The 13,942-nt window shown below is 52.7% G+C and overlaps 1 protein-coding gene across 2 annotated transcripts in view; it reads right to left on the bottom strand.

Moving 5' to 3' along the window:
- Window positions 1-13,942, bottom strand: part of B3GALT5 (beta-1,3-galactosyltransferase 5) — a 33,892-nt gene that overhangs the window by 5,137 nt on the left and 14,813 nt on the right. The window contains exon 3 of one of the 2 annotated variants that reach the window (XM_036017444.1): window positions 9,638-9,716. The gene's annotated coding sequence lies outside the window, so the exon portion shown is untranslated. Of the gene's footprint in view, window positions 1-5,002; window positions 5,478-9,637; window positions 9,717-13,942 lie in introns of those variants that run through there. The other variant, XM_028505238.2, reaches the window with a different exon arrangement.

The following is a 13,942-nucleotide window of genomic DNA, read 5'->3' as shown; positions in this document are numbered from 1 at the left end:
GAAGAATGTCATGTGACAATGTCACTGATCAGGGTGCTGCTTCTACAAGCCAAGGAACCCGAAGATGGCCAGCAACCACCAGAAACTGGGGAGAGGCGGGGACAGACTCTCCCTCACAGCCTCAGAAGGAGCCAGCCCTGCCAGCACCTGGGTTTTGGGCTTCCAGTCTCCAGCACGGGGAGACGATAAGTACCTGCTGTCTAAGCCCCTCCGTGTGTGGCACTGGCAGCCCCTGGAAACCGCTCCAGGGCCCAGAATCATGGTGGAAGAAGCACTACATTTCAGGTCACGAAAATAAGAAAGTAATTGTTTCCTCATCTAAGGTGCCAGACCCCGGGGGATCGCTCCTGGTTGGCATTCAGGGTCTTCCCGGGTGCACACACCTGACTCTCACATTTCAAAACTGGCGGTGGCGGCGGCGGCGGCGGTGGCAACTCGAGGGGCAGGAAGGCAACAGCCCTGTGGGCACCCGAGGCAAAGGGCGAGGTCGCCCCCGCGTTTTCGGTCGCCCTGAGGTCTGTGGCTGCCGTCGTTGTTTCTACCTGACCTGCCCTTGGGACAGAGCCAGGGCTGAGCTCGGGCCTGCGAGTCAGGGCGGGGGTCGAGCAGAGTGGGACTCTGTGAACAGCGCACTTTTTTTTACCACTCTTTTTGGTAAAAGATTTTTTTTTTGTAATTTTATGAAAAAAATGGTAACCGTGCTGACAAGGTTTCAAATGTTCCTCCTTAACAAAACAAACCGTCCACTCTATTTTGACCCCTCCCTCATTTAAGAAATGTCTTACCCTAGCCCTGGCTGGTGTAGCTTAGTGGATTGAGCACGGGCTGTGAACCACAGTGTCGCAGGTTCGATTCCCAGTCAGGGCACATGCCTGGGTTGCAGGCCATGACCCCCAGCAACCGCACATTGATGTCTCTCTCTCTCTTTCTCCCTCCTCCCTTCCCTCTCTGAAAATAAATAAATAAAATCCTTTAAAAAACAAAAAGAAATGTCTTACCCTCTCCCGAGGCTCCCTGGGGCAGCCCCACGGGGGCCCACCAGGAACTCCCCCCGCCCCCCGGCTGTGGCTTGTCACCCCAGCTGCCCTGGACGCTGTGGGTTGCCGCCCAGCCAGGGGCGGGCAGGGGGGAGGGGTTGCAAGCAGAGGTGTTTAGGGGGCACCTGGCGAGAAGGAAACTCACGTGTCCCAACCCCACGAGGAATGGTTTCTGTCTCGGCCTTTCATGTCACCTCCTCAGCTCAGCCGAGAGCGGGGAACAAAAATCTCATTCATCCCTCAGCTTCCAGGCTGGCGGCGGCTGCGGGAAATGTCACCAGGAAGTGCTCCCCCCACCCCACCCCCAGCACGGCCCCGGGAGCACTCTGTGCCCGTCCCCTGAGGCCGTCCAGCTAAGGACACAATACACCCTGCTGGAAGAACTTCCGCTGGAGGCCACAGCCCGCACAACACAGGCTCTCACCCCAGGCTCTTCCGCGGCCTCAGAAAACCTCATCTGAGGGGGATTCAGCAAAAAAAAAAAAAGAGAGAGAGAGAGAGAGAAAGAGAGAGAAGGAGAGACAAGACTCGCGGACACAGACAACCGTGCGGTGACTGCCCGAGGGCAGGGGCGGGGGTGGATGATAAAAGGTGAATGAATGGTGGTGGACGGAAGGAGACTCGACTCGGGGTGGCGACCACACAATACAATGGACAAAGGATGTGTGATAGAAGTGTACACCTGAAACCCATACAATTGTATTAACCAATGTCACCCCAATAAAATTCAATGTAAAAAAAAAAAAAGAAAACTTCACCCGAGGGTGGCAGGCAGTGCTCCAGGGCCCAGGGTTCAACAAGAAGAAAAAACGAACCCTTGAGGGGTCACAGCCCCCAAGACAAGCAGGGCAGCCACTAGACACGACCAGCTGGGAGGTGAGCGGGCCTGACCGGGGATCTCTCTGAACCCCCTTCTCAACAAGGCCTCAGCCTCTGGACTTCCATGTCTGTCTGCACACTGCCCAGTTCTAGCAGGAACCCTGCTGAGTGGGCTGAGCCAGGACCCCCGCCCTCATTACCTGATCCAACTCCGCATCCTCTGGGTTTGGTGTCTGCCCGGCCTGGCCCGCCCTGGACAAGAACCCTGCCGAGTGGCCGGGATGCCCCCTCGTCACTCCCACCCCGGGAGGCCGCCCTGCCCCTGGCTGGGAAGCCCTGCTGCCCGCGCTGTCCATCACAGCGCCGCCCAGCCCCACCGGACCTCGCCTCCCCGCCCTGCAGTCATTTCTGAACCAAACCCGTTTGGGCGCATTCTCCCCTGTCCAGCCGCTTTTTCTCTGACACACAGAGGGGAGAGCGGGGGTCCCACCTGGGGGTGTTCAGGACAGCTGCCCTGGGGAGACCCACGGGCAGGGGCAGCAAGCCCGGAGGGGCCCGGCGGGCTCCAGAAACAGGGTTCTGTGCAAAGGGAAAGCTCGGGGGCAAGGCTGGAGGTCAGGCAGGGTGGGCTCAGCACAGCCTTACAGAGCAGGTGAGGAGCTGGACCTCTTCTGAGGACAGCAGGGGGTCCACAAGCCTTCTCTAGGCCTCAGAAGCCCATGAGCCTGGGGTCCGATGGGGCCCCTCACCCCCCTCCTCGATCCAGCAGAGAAGCCCCAGCTCGCTTTGCACACGGCACCTCCCATCAAACCAAAGGACTGCGCAGATGGAGTCCAAGGGTTCATGCCAATGACCGCTGGCCTCAGATCGGTCACTGCAGAGCCCGAGGGAGGCGGTTCGGGGACCGGCATCTCAGGCAGCTCGGGGTGGCCCTGGCAAAATGCCACAGGACACCCAGCGTCCACCTCCTCTCAGCTGTCGGAGCTGGAAGCTGGAGCTCAGGCTGCCAGCACATTGGGCTCGCTCTCTCTCCCTCTTTCTAAAGTCAATAAATATACCCTCGGGTGAGGACTTAAGGGGAAAAAAAAAAAAAAAAAAAGATGGCAACTGTTCCATCCACCAAGCTCCTTACAAATCAGCTGCGTCCTGCCCTCCCTGTGCCAGCTGACCTCGACCCACCCCACCCCGCCCCACCCTCGGGCCACACTAGTTCCCTCCCAGCTCACCGAAGAGACCCGGTTTCCTCCCTGTGCACACCACACATCCCTCACGCCTCCTTCCCCTTCTGCCCCACTGCACCTCCGCTCAGCCAGTTCCAGCTTAACCCTCCAGGCACACTGCGGTTTCTCTTGAGAACGCATAAATCTTTCTCCTTTTAACCCTCCAGGGCAATGTCCTGCATTTGTTACCCACGGCACCCACTGGGTGGCATTTTGTCGATTTCATTAATGGGATCAGACTGTGTTATTTCTTTGGGCCAGCCTCGGAGTGCTGTCCCCCTTTCCCACTGGTGAATGACAGCAGAAGGACAGAGCCCTTTCTGTATTTTCTTCCCCCGCTGTAGTGCCGGCCGACGCGCAGTATTTGGCCCACGGGGGCCCACAGGGAAGTCCCGCATGGACCACAAGCGATGCCCGCGTCTCCCAAAGCTGAATCGTGCGTCTGTGCCACCAGGAGAACAAACGCTCGCTTTGTACAGCACCGCCCCGGGGTGGACTCGCTCTGTGAAATTTTCCAGGGCATTTGGGACTTTTGCTGTAGGTACATTTCATTAGACTCTAATTATTTCCCAGAAGCAAGAGAACCTGGCTTATTTCAATGAAAGCGGAAATAATAGCATAATCTCAAGAGTTCCGCCCAGCGCTCCCATTGAGCAGGAGGCTGGCGGGCCCTGGAGGCAAGGTGTGGCTGCTATGGAGAGCGTTCAGAAACTCAGGTCAACTACTGAGAGCACTCAGGAACTCGAGTCCACCGCTCCCCCGTGAGGGGAGCGAAAACCTGTGCGGAGCAGAGAGACCGGAAACTACCTGTGCACACAGAGTGTTAATTCCAGCGCTTCCCGTTGGCCCCAGGACCCGGGCCAAGTAAGAGGAAGGAAAATCACCTTCGCTCAGAAACAAGTGTGTGCCCAACACAAAGCACAGCTGTCCGGGCACAGACTTCGAGTGCGCAGGTGTGTCAACACAAGGGCAGTGACTCAGAAGCAGCTACACCCCTGCGGACCCTCCCGACTTGCATGCCTTCACTCTCCAGGGCACACGGAGACGGCGCTCAACACCCACCGCTTCTCGTGGGAAAACGCCCTCCGCCCGGGGTTCTCCCAACCCCGACAAAAGGGGACCACAAAGCCCCACCAACGGGCCAAAGGCTGAGTCCACACACCCCGGGTGCGGTCCGCACAGGCAGGCCCACTCGCCAGACTGCCGTGGGTAACTGCCATCGTCATCACGTATCTTCTACAAGAACGTTCTTTGGCCTGCGGGCCGTTTGAAAACGCCCTCCGTTGCACTGCAGGAAGCAAGGCTGGACACTTTTCTGTCCCGGGGGAGCCTCCTGTCACCTGTCACGGATGGGTGGTTTCTACCTCGACTCAATGCACCCCTTTCTCAGCTGTCAATTCTCTGTCGCTTTCCTGCACGGGTGATCACACAGCTTCCTCCGGCCTGTCCTGACTTGCTCTCGCCCTCAGGGAAGGGGCAGATTCTACCGAGAACGCAGGACTGGGGAAGGCCCTTGGGGCTGTTCCTCTCGCAGAAGCAGAGCGAAACCTCGCGACCTCTGCCCGCCGCGTCAAGATCACTTGGCCCGGCCTGAAGCCATTCCGGAACCAAGTGTGGAGGCCGTGCCAGCCGGCCAAGAAACCGGCCGGCGGGGGAGGGCGAAGGCCCCCTTTGTAACATTCAACACGGACCTACGGAGTTGCCAAGAGTCCGCACGGAAGCTTCCAGGCCGCTCGAGCTGACCTTCCCGTACAGACGTGAGCCAGGAACAGTGAAACAGCCCGCGGCTGAAGAGAATCAGCAACCAGGAGCGGGCAAAAACCTTTACGGTTTTCCTAAGCAAGCCCATGTCTACGTGACACTCCAGAAACAAATCTCAAAAAGCCATCTGTGTGTGAGTATTGTGCTGGTTACAAGTATTCTTACCCGGATTGTTACTGGACAGGAACCGGGTCCGGAGCGGGTGTGCCTCGGGCCAGCCTGCGGAGTGCGGGTTCTTGGCTTCGTGCAGGAAAGATTTCAGTGTCACAGCAGGAGTCCAGGCGGCGTTGAGAGTACGTTTATGACAGCTGGGACAGTGAGACAAGGAAGGGCTTAGGGTTGCAATAGCAACAAGAGAGAGCTTGGGCAGGGCTGGCTCACTGAGACATGAGGTTCACGGTGAGGGGAGTGACCGAAGGCGGGGCTGCTGCCTGCTCCCCGGGAAGTCGGAGAACAAAAGCCTTTGAGGGCAGGCTCAGGGGGTCAGCCAGGATGAGCCTCTGCTCCCCTCTGCTCCCCAAGTCACGTGGGGACCGTTAGTGCTTAGGGAGAAAGAAACGGGGAAGAAAGGTGTGGGCATGCCCCAGAGGGACCCTGCCCTAGGTCCTTCGTCTTGAGGGCTTTTAAAGGCTGGAAGGTTAAGCCATGGCTGGTGTAGCTCAGTGGATTGAGCGCGGGCTGTGAACCAAAGCATCGCAGGTTCGATTCCCAGTCAGGGCACATGCCTGGGTTGCAGGCCACGGCCCCCAGCAACTGCACATTGATGTTTCTCTCTCTCTCTTTCTCCCTCCCTTTCCTCTCTAAAAATAAATAAATAAAATCTTTTAAATTTTTTTTTAAAAAAAGGCTGAGAGGTTAGGGGAGCTCTTAGAGGGAGATAACAACAGGATGTTCATCAGCTTTGCGCTGCCCGGACTTCATCATCCTTGGGTGGGGCTGCATAAATGATGCGAATTGGATTTCTGCTATCTCCCTGAGCAGGGTGATATCAGCCTTCCCCCCTCTGGGTGGGGAGGAAAAGTGCCAATCATTTATTCTTGAGTCCTCCATTAGGGGAGACAGGATTTTGCGATTCGACTGCTTGGTTTAACTGTCTGCCTCTGTTTCCCTCTTCCACTCATCCCGGCTCACCGGCCCATCCCAGGACCCGAGCACAGGCCTCCTCAGAACACTCCCACAGCCCGTCTGCTCGTCATCCTGCACTTCCCAGGTGCTTCTGAGACGCAGGAGCAGGAACAGTGGATGTTACTATACCTAATCACCATTTCGCTAGTTTAAACTGAACTTCTCCTAAATCACTGAACGTGGCGGGCCCCCCACTGCAGCCGTGACCAGCAATGCTGAGTCACGCCTACCTTTCAGTTCTCTTATTACCGGGGGGTCCAGGAGCAAGACAGCCAGTCACGGGGGAGCCTCGCAGCCCCCGTGCAGGAGATGGGGCGGCCCATCTACATCAGCCTCTTCCCCCCATGGATAAACCACGGCAGCCACTCCCGGGCTCCCAGACCAAACATCGCTCAGCCTTCTGCAAGGGGTCCCACAGTCGCTGCCCATCAGGAACCTCTGGGTCAAGAATCAATGCGCACGGGAAGAAAAGAACGCTGTGTCTGCCTCGCTCCGTCCCCAAGCGCCCCAGGAGCCCCACGGCCCAGCACTGTGGGAAGGAAATCACGGAAGACGCACAAATATTTGTTGAATAAATAATCTAAGATGAATCCGCTGGGTAGAGTCTATGACCACAAAACAAAGAACACTCTTTCTTTCCCTGTATCGATAAGCCCCACAGCGTATCCACATTCATAATTCCGTCCCCGTCACCGTGCTCAGGTACAAAATGTCCATATTCTGGGACCCAGGCTTCCGGCCTGGTGGAACACATATTGTCCGCGGTCATGACAACACATTGACAATGAGCAATGCAAACGGTGTTGGTTTTCCTGCTAAGGTGACAGCCACTGCCTAGGCGGGCTCCTGCGTTACGCATGAGAGCCAAACAAAAATTCACTCCAAACAAATGTTCAAAGCGCCAAATGCCTGCTCAGTCTTGAGTCTCCTCTCCCTTCCAGACGGGTCTTGTGGGACAAACAGCCCGTGCTCCCCCTGTCCCGCCGTGGCCGCTCCCACGGTTTCTCCGAAATCTCTCTGCCAAAGGGGACCCACCGCCTGCGCTGGGTCGGGGAAGAACTGACCTAGGAATGAATGCTCACAGCCTCTTCTCCCCCTCAATGCACCCCAAACCCTGCCTTTACCGGCTTGCCTGTTGCATGTAACTAGGGTAACGGATGAGGGAAGGCTGGGGAATTCTGGACAAAGCAGAGTTACTGGGAGGAGAATAAAACAAAGCGGCAGAGGTGAGCAGCGATGCTGGGATGAGAGAAAGGGCGAGCGAGGGAGGCTGAACCGGAGAGACTCTGGAGAGCTGAGGGGAAGGGGCAGGGGAACTTGGAAGGTGGCAGCTACGGAGTGTGGAGAGAATGTACATTCTTGTTGCGTATCACGAAGAAAACTGTCTTGGGTGTTCTTTGAAAACACTTTTTTTAATTTTTATTTATTTATTTTTAGAGAGGGAAGGGAGGGAGAAAGAGAGAGAGAAACATCAATGTGCGGTTGCTGGGGGCTGAGGCCTGCAACCCAGGCATGTACCCAGACTGGGAATCGAACCTGTGATGCTTTGGTTCACAGCCCGAGCTCAATCCACTGAGCTACACCAGCCAGGGCTGAAAATTTTTAGCAAAGATTCAAATTGCCTTTTGGGTATCAAACAGACAATACACACACACATACACACACACACACACACACACATATATATATATATATATATATATATATGCCAGATAAGATTCTGAAAGACAAAATGTCAACCCTGACCAGCGTGGCTCGGTTGGTTGAATGTCATCCCACAAAGGGAAAGGTCACCGGTTTCATTCCCAGTCACGGCACCTGCCTGGGTTGCGTGTTCGGTCCCCATACAGGGTGTGTATGGGAGGCAACCGATCCATGCTTCTCTCCCTCTCGTTCTCCCTCCCTTCTCCTCTCTCAATAAATAAATAAAATCTTTTAAAAAGGGAGAAGAAGAAAGAACACAGTGTCGACACTGACCCACAGGCACACCGGCTTTATGCTGGCTCAACCTTCCGCACCCTGCCTGGGCGGGTGGGCGTGTCTGCCCCGGCTTTCTTCCCGCCTGGTGCGTGCATCTGTTTCCTCTCCCATCTGCTGGTTTTCCACTCTGCTTCTCTCCTGTTGGCTCCTTTTCCTCATCCCGCCCCTAAAACCCAGGCAGGCATGCCTCTGACCTCTCTTCTCACTGGCACGCCCTCATCCACTTCCGCACAAAACCACCCGCCAACCCAGGTCGTCCCCCCGCACTTTGTAACTCACTCCAAACCCAAACGCGAGCCCCACGCCCCCGAGAACTCCCCACTTCCACCCCTCCCTTCAGGCTGAAGAGCCTCGCAGTCCGCGGCATCAGCACCAGACTTCTTCTGCCCATTCACTGCCACTGCTTCGTCTCGCCAGCCCCAGGCTCAAGCGCCGGCCCGCCAGCCCCCACGCTGTCCATCACCAGAACTGTTCAAAGGCGAAAGTCCGAGAGCATCACTCCAACGATTAGACCTTTCCAGTGGCCGCCCATCACCTCCCCCTGTGCACCCGACTCTCCTGTCACCGCTGGCTGGAGGTGCCATGAGCGCGCCATTGGTGCTTCAGGCCTCCAGGCGGCCCTTCCAGTCCAAGGACTGTGTTCCACCCAGAAACTCCTTTCAACCCCGGCAGGCCCATTCCGAGCTCTGCCCCTGACCCACAGACTTAACCATTTCCCCTTTCGGTACCACAATTTCCTGTATGTGCCCTCACCAGGGTGCTGCTGGATTCCAGTGGTTTGTTTATACATCCCTCTCCTCCTTAGATGCAAGTGGCTTGGGACAGGCAATGCTTACTTAAATCTCAATGCCTCGTACCATACTTTTGGCATAGTGAACACTCAGTAAACACTTAAATATCTACTGTTATGAGTTAAATCGTGTTCCCCCAAATCCCTAAGCTGAAGCCCTCCCCCCAGGACCTCAGAATGTGGCCCCCATTCACAACAGGGTCACTGCAGTTGTGACGAGTTAAGGGGAGGTCATAGAAAGAAGAAATCTGGACGCAGACACTCGTACACAGAACACTACGTGAAGAGGGAGGCAGAAATCAGGGTGATGCTTCTACAGGCCAAGGCACCAAAGACGGACCTCAAACCACGGAAGCTGGGGGAGAGGCGGGGCAGACCCTCTCTCAATCTCGGGCCAGCCCTGCCTGCACCCTGACCTTGGACATCCAGCTTCCGGAGCTGAGAGATGGCACGTTTCTGTTTTCACAGCCCCTCGGTGTGGGGCACCTTGTTATGGTAGCACTACCCTTATACATTTACGAAGTGAATCAGTGAATAAAATCCCTCAGTAGTGGTTCTTGAACAAATAATTTGCAATGTGCCCCTGGTGCACTTTGCTACGTGACGCAGACAAGAGCAGCAGTAGACGGAACCACGCCCACGGCGAGGCCGCGCTCAGTTCCTCCACCGCGTGCCTCCTCCTCTCACCATGAACCACCTGAAAGGGAAATATTTTCCCTACATACGGAAAAAAAAAAATCTTCCCATACTAGATCTTTATTTCTGTTTGGAGAAAACTCTACAGGCAGAAAAAGTTATCAAAGAGCAGGCAAATGGTTGCGTTAAGGGTGTGGAAACCACCGGGGAGCTTTTTCCACTCGGCGGTGCCCCCTCCTGGGCTCGGTGTTTCCGCCGGCCTTACCTACCTCCCAGGGGCTGGGCCCTCTCCTCTGGCCACCTCGAGGCAACCACGGCTTTCCAGTGAGTCTGCGGAAACCACCTTCCCTGAAATAGAAGAAGAAAATGCTAACACGCAAACAACGTGTCCCAGCCAGAGGACAGTCACCTCCTGTGTCTTTGGCTGTCTCTCACGAATCCACAGGGCGAGCCACGAACGTGTGCAAGAGGAATTTCACCGCCCTAGGTCACCAACGCCCAAGTCATCACAGCATGAGACACTGCCATGGGAATGTCGGCCAGTGTGGCTGCAGTGGGCGCAGGGAGAATTAACAGAAAACTCCCTCTCCCCCACTTGGGTTTGCTGTGGACTCTGCTCCGCGCTCACTGTCTTACTCCGCTCCAGATCTGCCTGAAAGTGCACAGCTTTTACAAAAGACAACTTTGGCAGGAAAACCACAGATTTTAAGGTGAGATGATTCACAGTGAAAAACAAGACACTTCTTAAAAGCTCATTAAAAATGTCCGACATTGGTGGGTTTGTTAAAGAGCCCTACTGATCCACGTTAACGACACCTCTTCATTTCCTCACTTTTAGTGCCAGTTGTTACAGAACAGGTTGGGACCGTTTTCCTATTAAAAAAAAAAAAAAACTAAAGCTGGCAATGTGCCCTAAGAATTTTATTAAGGATATATAGTATATTTTAACAATAAAAAGAACAAAACATAGAAATTGAAGAAACAAGAACTCAAAGTTAGACTAAAATAAGTGATTTCTAAGCACCATTTTCAAACCCTCGTCATTTTCATTTTAAACCAGCATTTCCGTTATTATAACTGCATGCACTTCTGAAGAGCAATGCAACTGTCCAGAGATTTAAGAGGAAAACAAAAAGCCATCATCCTGGTCATAAAGCAATAAAACTAGGAATTAATTTTGATCAAGATCATCTAAAATCCCAACCACTTAGAAATAAAGAAAGTTAACTAGGCAGTCAACGTAGAAATTAAATGTGCAATAAGAGATTACTTATAAAACAAAACAGATGATAACACTAGATAGAACTTTTCACGACATGTTCAAAGCTGCCTTTAGAGGCAAATGCATAGCCTTAAGTACTTTCATTATTAAAGGAGAGAAAGCAAAGAACTAAGTTCTCAAAGATTTTACAAACAAAAATCATAGAAAAGAGCAGGAATAATAAAATGAGAAGCAGAATTATATTTATCCAAATATTAAAACAAAATATTACTGATAAATACGTGCATTCTCTCTCTCTTTCAAATGGGCTAAGCTCTAACACATCTAAGACAGAAAGTGGGAAGAAAACAATAAAAATGAGAAACGGACATGGGAACTGCTGGTTTTACATATAGAAGACAACCAAGATGCTAAGAGTTCTGTGTCTGGAACCCAAGGGAACCGGGTCAGACCTTAAGTCTGCCGCTTGTTAGTTATGAGAGACTCCGGGCCTATTTAACTTCTTAAGATAGTTTCCTCTATAAAGGAGAAATGGAAAACTTTTGAAATGAGAAAATAATGCGAATGACCTCTAAAGTTTTTGTGAAATCAAATTAAGTACTTCGTGGCACACCAGAACTAGTAAGCCCTCAGGCAGTCCTCAACGTCATCCCTAAGACTCCTGAGAAGTTCTGTAAGGCCCTGCAATCCCTTCGGACGCGTGCTCAGGACACAGTCACTCGACATGGCCCCGTGAGGTCCACTCACAAGTGTGCAGGGTGACGCTTGTGATTTCATCTTCAAACTAATGCAATTCTTAGCAACTGCTGGAAGGTCAAATTCTTCCAGACTTAGAGTGGGACTGACAGGGCAGAATCTGGTGAGAGAGCAGGCTGACATGGAGGGACTGACAAGGGTCAAAACATTCTCCAAAAAATAAGTCCCGGCAACACAGCTGTGTGCAAAGAGGCGGGGGGGACCCCTACTAAAATGTCCAGAGGTCGCCTAGTTAGAATCTGCCCGCACAAAGGGGGAGAAGTGGTAACAGTGAGGCAACATCTAGGAACAGAACAATGAAGAACAAAGCGTAGAATTTAGAAAGCAAGAGTCAGGAGGGGAAATGAAAAGGGACCCAGTGGACACAACAGAGAAAAAACGTCCTGACAATGGCTAACACTCACACTTCCTGTGCTCCAGCTATGGTGCCAAGCACTTTTGATGTGGGTGCTCGTTCGTGGTCACCATATCCAGGAGGGGGTGCTAACATTCTCTGTGTTTAAGGAGACCCCCCCGGCACAGTGGAATCACTAGCCTGGGACCTAGAGGGAGTTAGGGGTCAAATCCAGCATCCACAGCCTGGAAAAGCACTTGTGGGTCCACAGTCCTAAACCCCACTGCTCACCAGCCCCCGTCCCTCAGAGCCACAGAGAAGCGTCCCACAAGAAGGCAGGGGTCCTCATCAGTGTCAATCCCACAGAAAACCGTGGAGCCCGAAGCTCTCAGACTTCCGAAAGGCAGCTTCAGTGGAGGAACTGGGGCTGACACCCAAGAGCAAGTGGCAATCTTTTAGAAAGGTAAAGAAGGTGATCAGGGCGGTCACCTTGAAACGTCCCATACACGGAACCAACAGCTAGAGAGACCAGGATCCAAATCATGACATGTGGCCGCTGGGGAGCTCCTCTACATCCCTTGGAACCCCGCTCAGACACCACCACTTCTGGGCAGGCTTCTCCCATTCTGTCCTCCCCAGAACCGATCACCACTCTCTTCCCTGGCCTCCCGCAGCCCACTGTCACAGCTACTGGAGTGCTGACTCTCCACCTGGACGATGAGCTCTTTGCCGTCAGGGACTGGCATTCATTTATGTAACCTGGGGGTCTAGCCTCGTGTCCCACTTGGAGCAAGCAGGCAGGTACTCAGTAAACAGCTGTTGCATTAAAAAAAAAAAATGGGATGTGGGCAGGGGTGGGGAGAATAGGGCTGTTCAGTCAAGCCTGAGGACAGGACAAACCAGGAGATGAACGAGCAATGGCTGGTGAAGAACTATAGTAGAAACAAGAAAAGAGAGAAGAAAGAAATGCCAGTCAACATCTGCCCCAGAACTAAAGTACATGACGGTAAGAGTACCTTACCTGTTAACAAGTGGGGGCATTCATCAATGACAAACAGCAAACAACCTGATTTTTAAAAATGGGCAAAGGACGTGGATAGACATGTCTCCACGGAAGACTTTCAGGTGGCCAATAAATTCATGAAAAGACGCTCATCATCACTAATCATTAGGGAAATGCAAATCAAAACCACAATGAGATACGACTTCACACCTACTAGGAGGGCTATTATAAAAAAAATTGTATTAACAAGTGTTGGCAAGTACGTAGAGACATTGGAATTCACCCTGTGCATTGCTGGTGGGAATGCAAAATCGTGCAGTACTGTGGAAAATGGTATGGCAATTCCTCAAAAAAAAAAAGGCTGGAAGCAACCCAAGGGTCCGTCGACAGATGAATGGATGAACCAAATGTGTTTACACACAGCTAATGTATACACACGTGGAGTATCACTTAGCTTTAAAAAGGAAGAACGTGCTGACAAACGCTACAACACAGATGAACTCTGGACGCATCGTGCTAAGTGCAGTGAACGCGCCAGACACAGAAAGACAAACACCGTGTGATTCCACTTACACGAGATACCTAGCGTGGTCAAGTGCACGGGGACAGAAAGTAGACGGTGGGTGCCAGGGGCTGAAGGGCTGTTGGGAGAGCTGCCTGACCGTGGGGACAAGGGTGCCTTTTGCAGTGATGAAAATATCCTGCAACTGGAGAAGGGACGGTTGACAACACTGTGAACAGACTGAACACCACGGAATTGTGGCTAAAATGGTCCATTCGATTTAAGTAGATTAAGTACTGCACCACAATAACAAGACAGAACTTGGGTTTCATTTTATTGTAAAGTTTATGGATAAAATATTTGATATTGATATTATACTCCTATAAAACTATTTATTAAAAAAAAAAGAAAGAAAAGAATCAAGGGTTGAAGGGAAGCCAAGATCAGAGCTAAAGGGAATGTGGAGTGCTTGTTGGCAGTGGAGTCCAATTTCCCAAAACTGCACCCCACCAGGCACCAAGAGGCCCTGGACGTGCTTGGGGGTTGGAGGCAGTGGGTGCGGTATGGGAGAAGGGTGGGATTGCAAGCTGGGGAACCACTGGATGAAACAAAATGAAACAGGCGTCCTTATGGCAGGACTCTTTGGAAACTTACCAAGTTAATGTGCATAGCAAATCTCAAAAAGAAGATTGGTGGGCAGGGTTATCCGGATATCTCTGATTCTAGAACACTTTCTGAGAAATGCACCCCACGGGCT

The sequence above is a fragment of the Phyllostomus discolor genome, chromosome 2 (assembly GCF_004126475.2).
Source record: "Phyllostomus discolor isolate MPI-MPIP mPhyDis1 chromosome 2, mPhyDis1.pri.v3, whole genome shotgun sequence".
Lineage (NCBI taxonomy): Eukaryota > Metazoa > Chordata > Mammalia > Chiroptera > Phyllostomidae > Phyllostomus > Phyllostomus discolor.
Note: the sequence above shows the minus strand (reverse complement) of the source record. Positions and strands in the feature narration are given on the sequence as shown.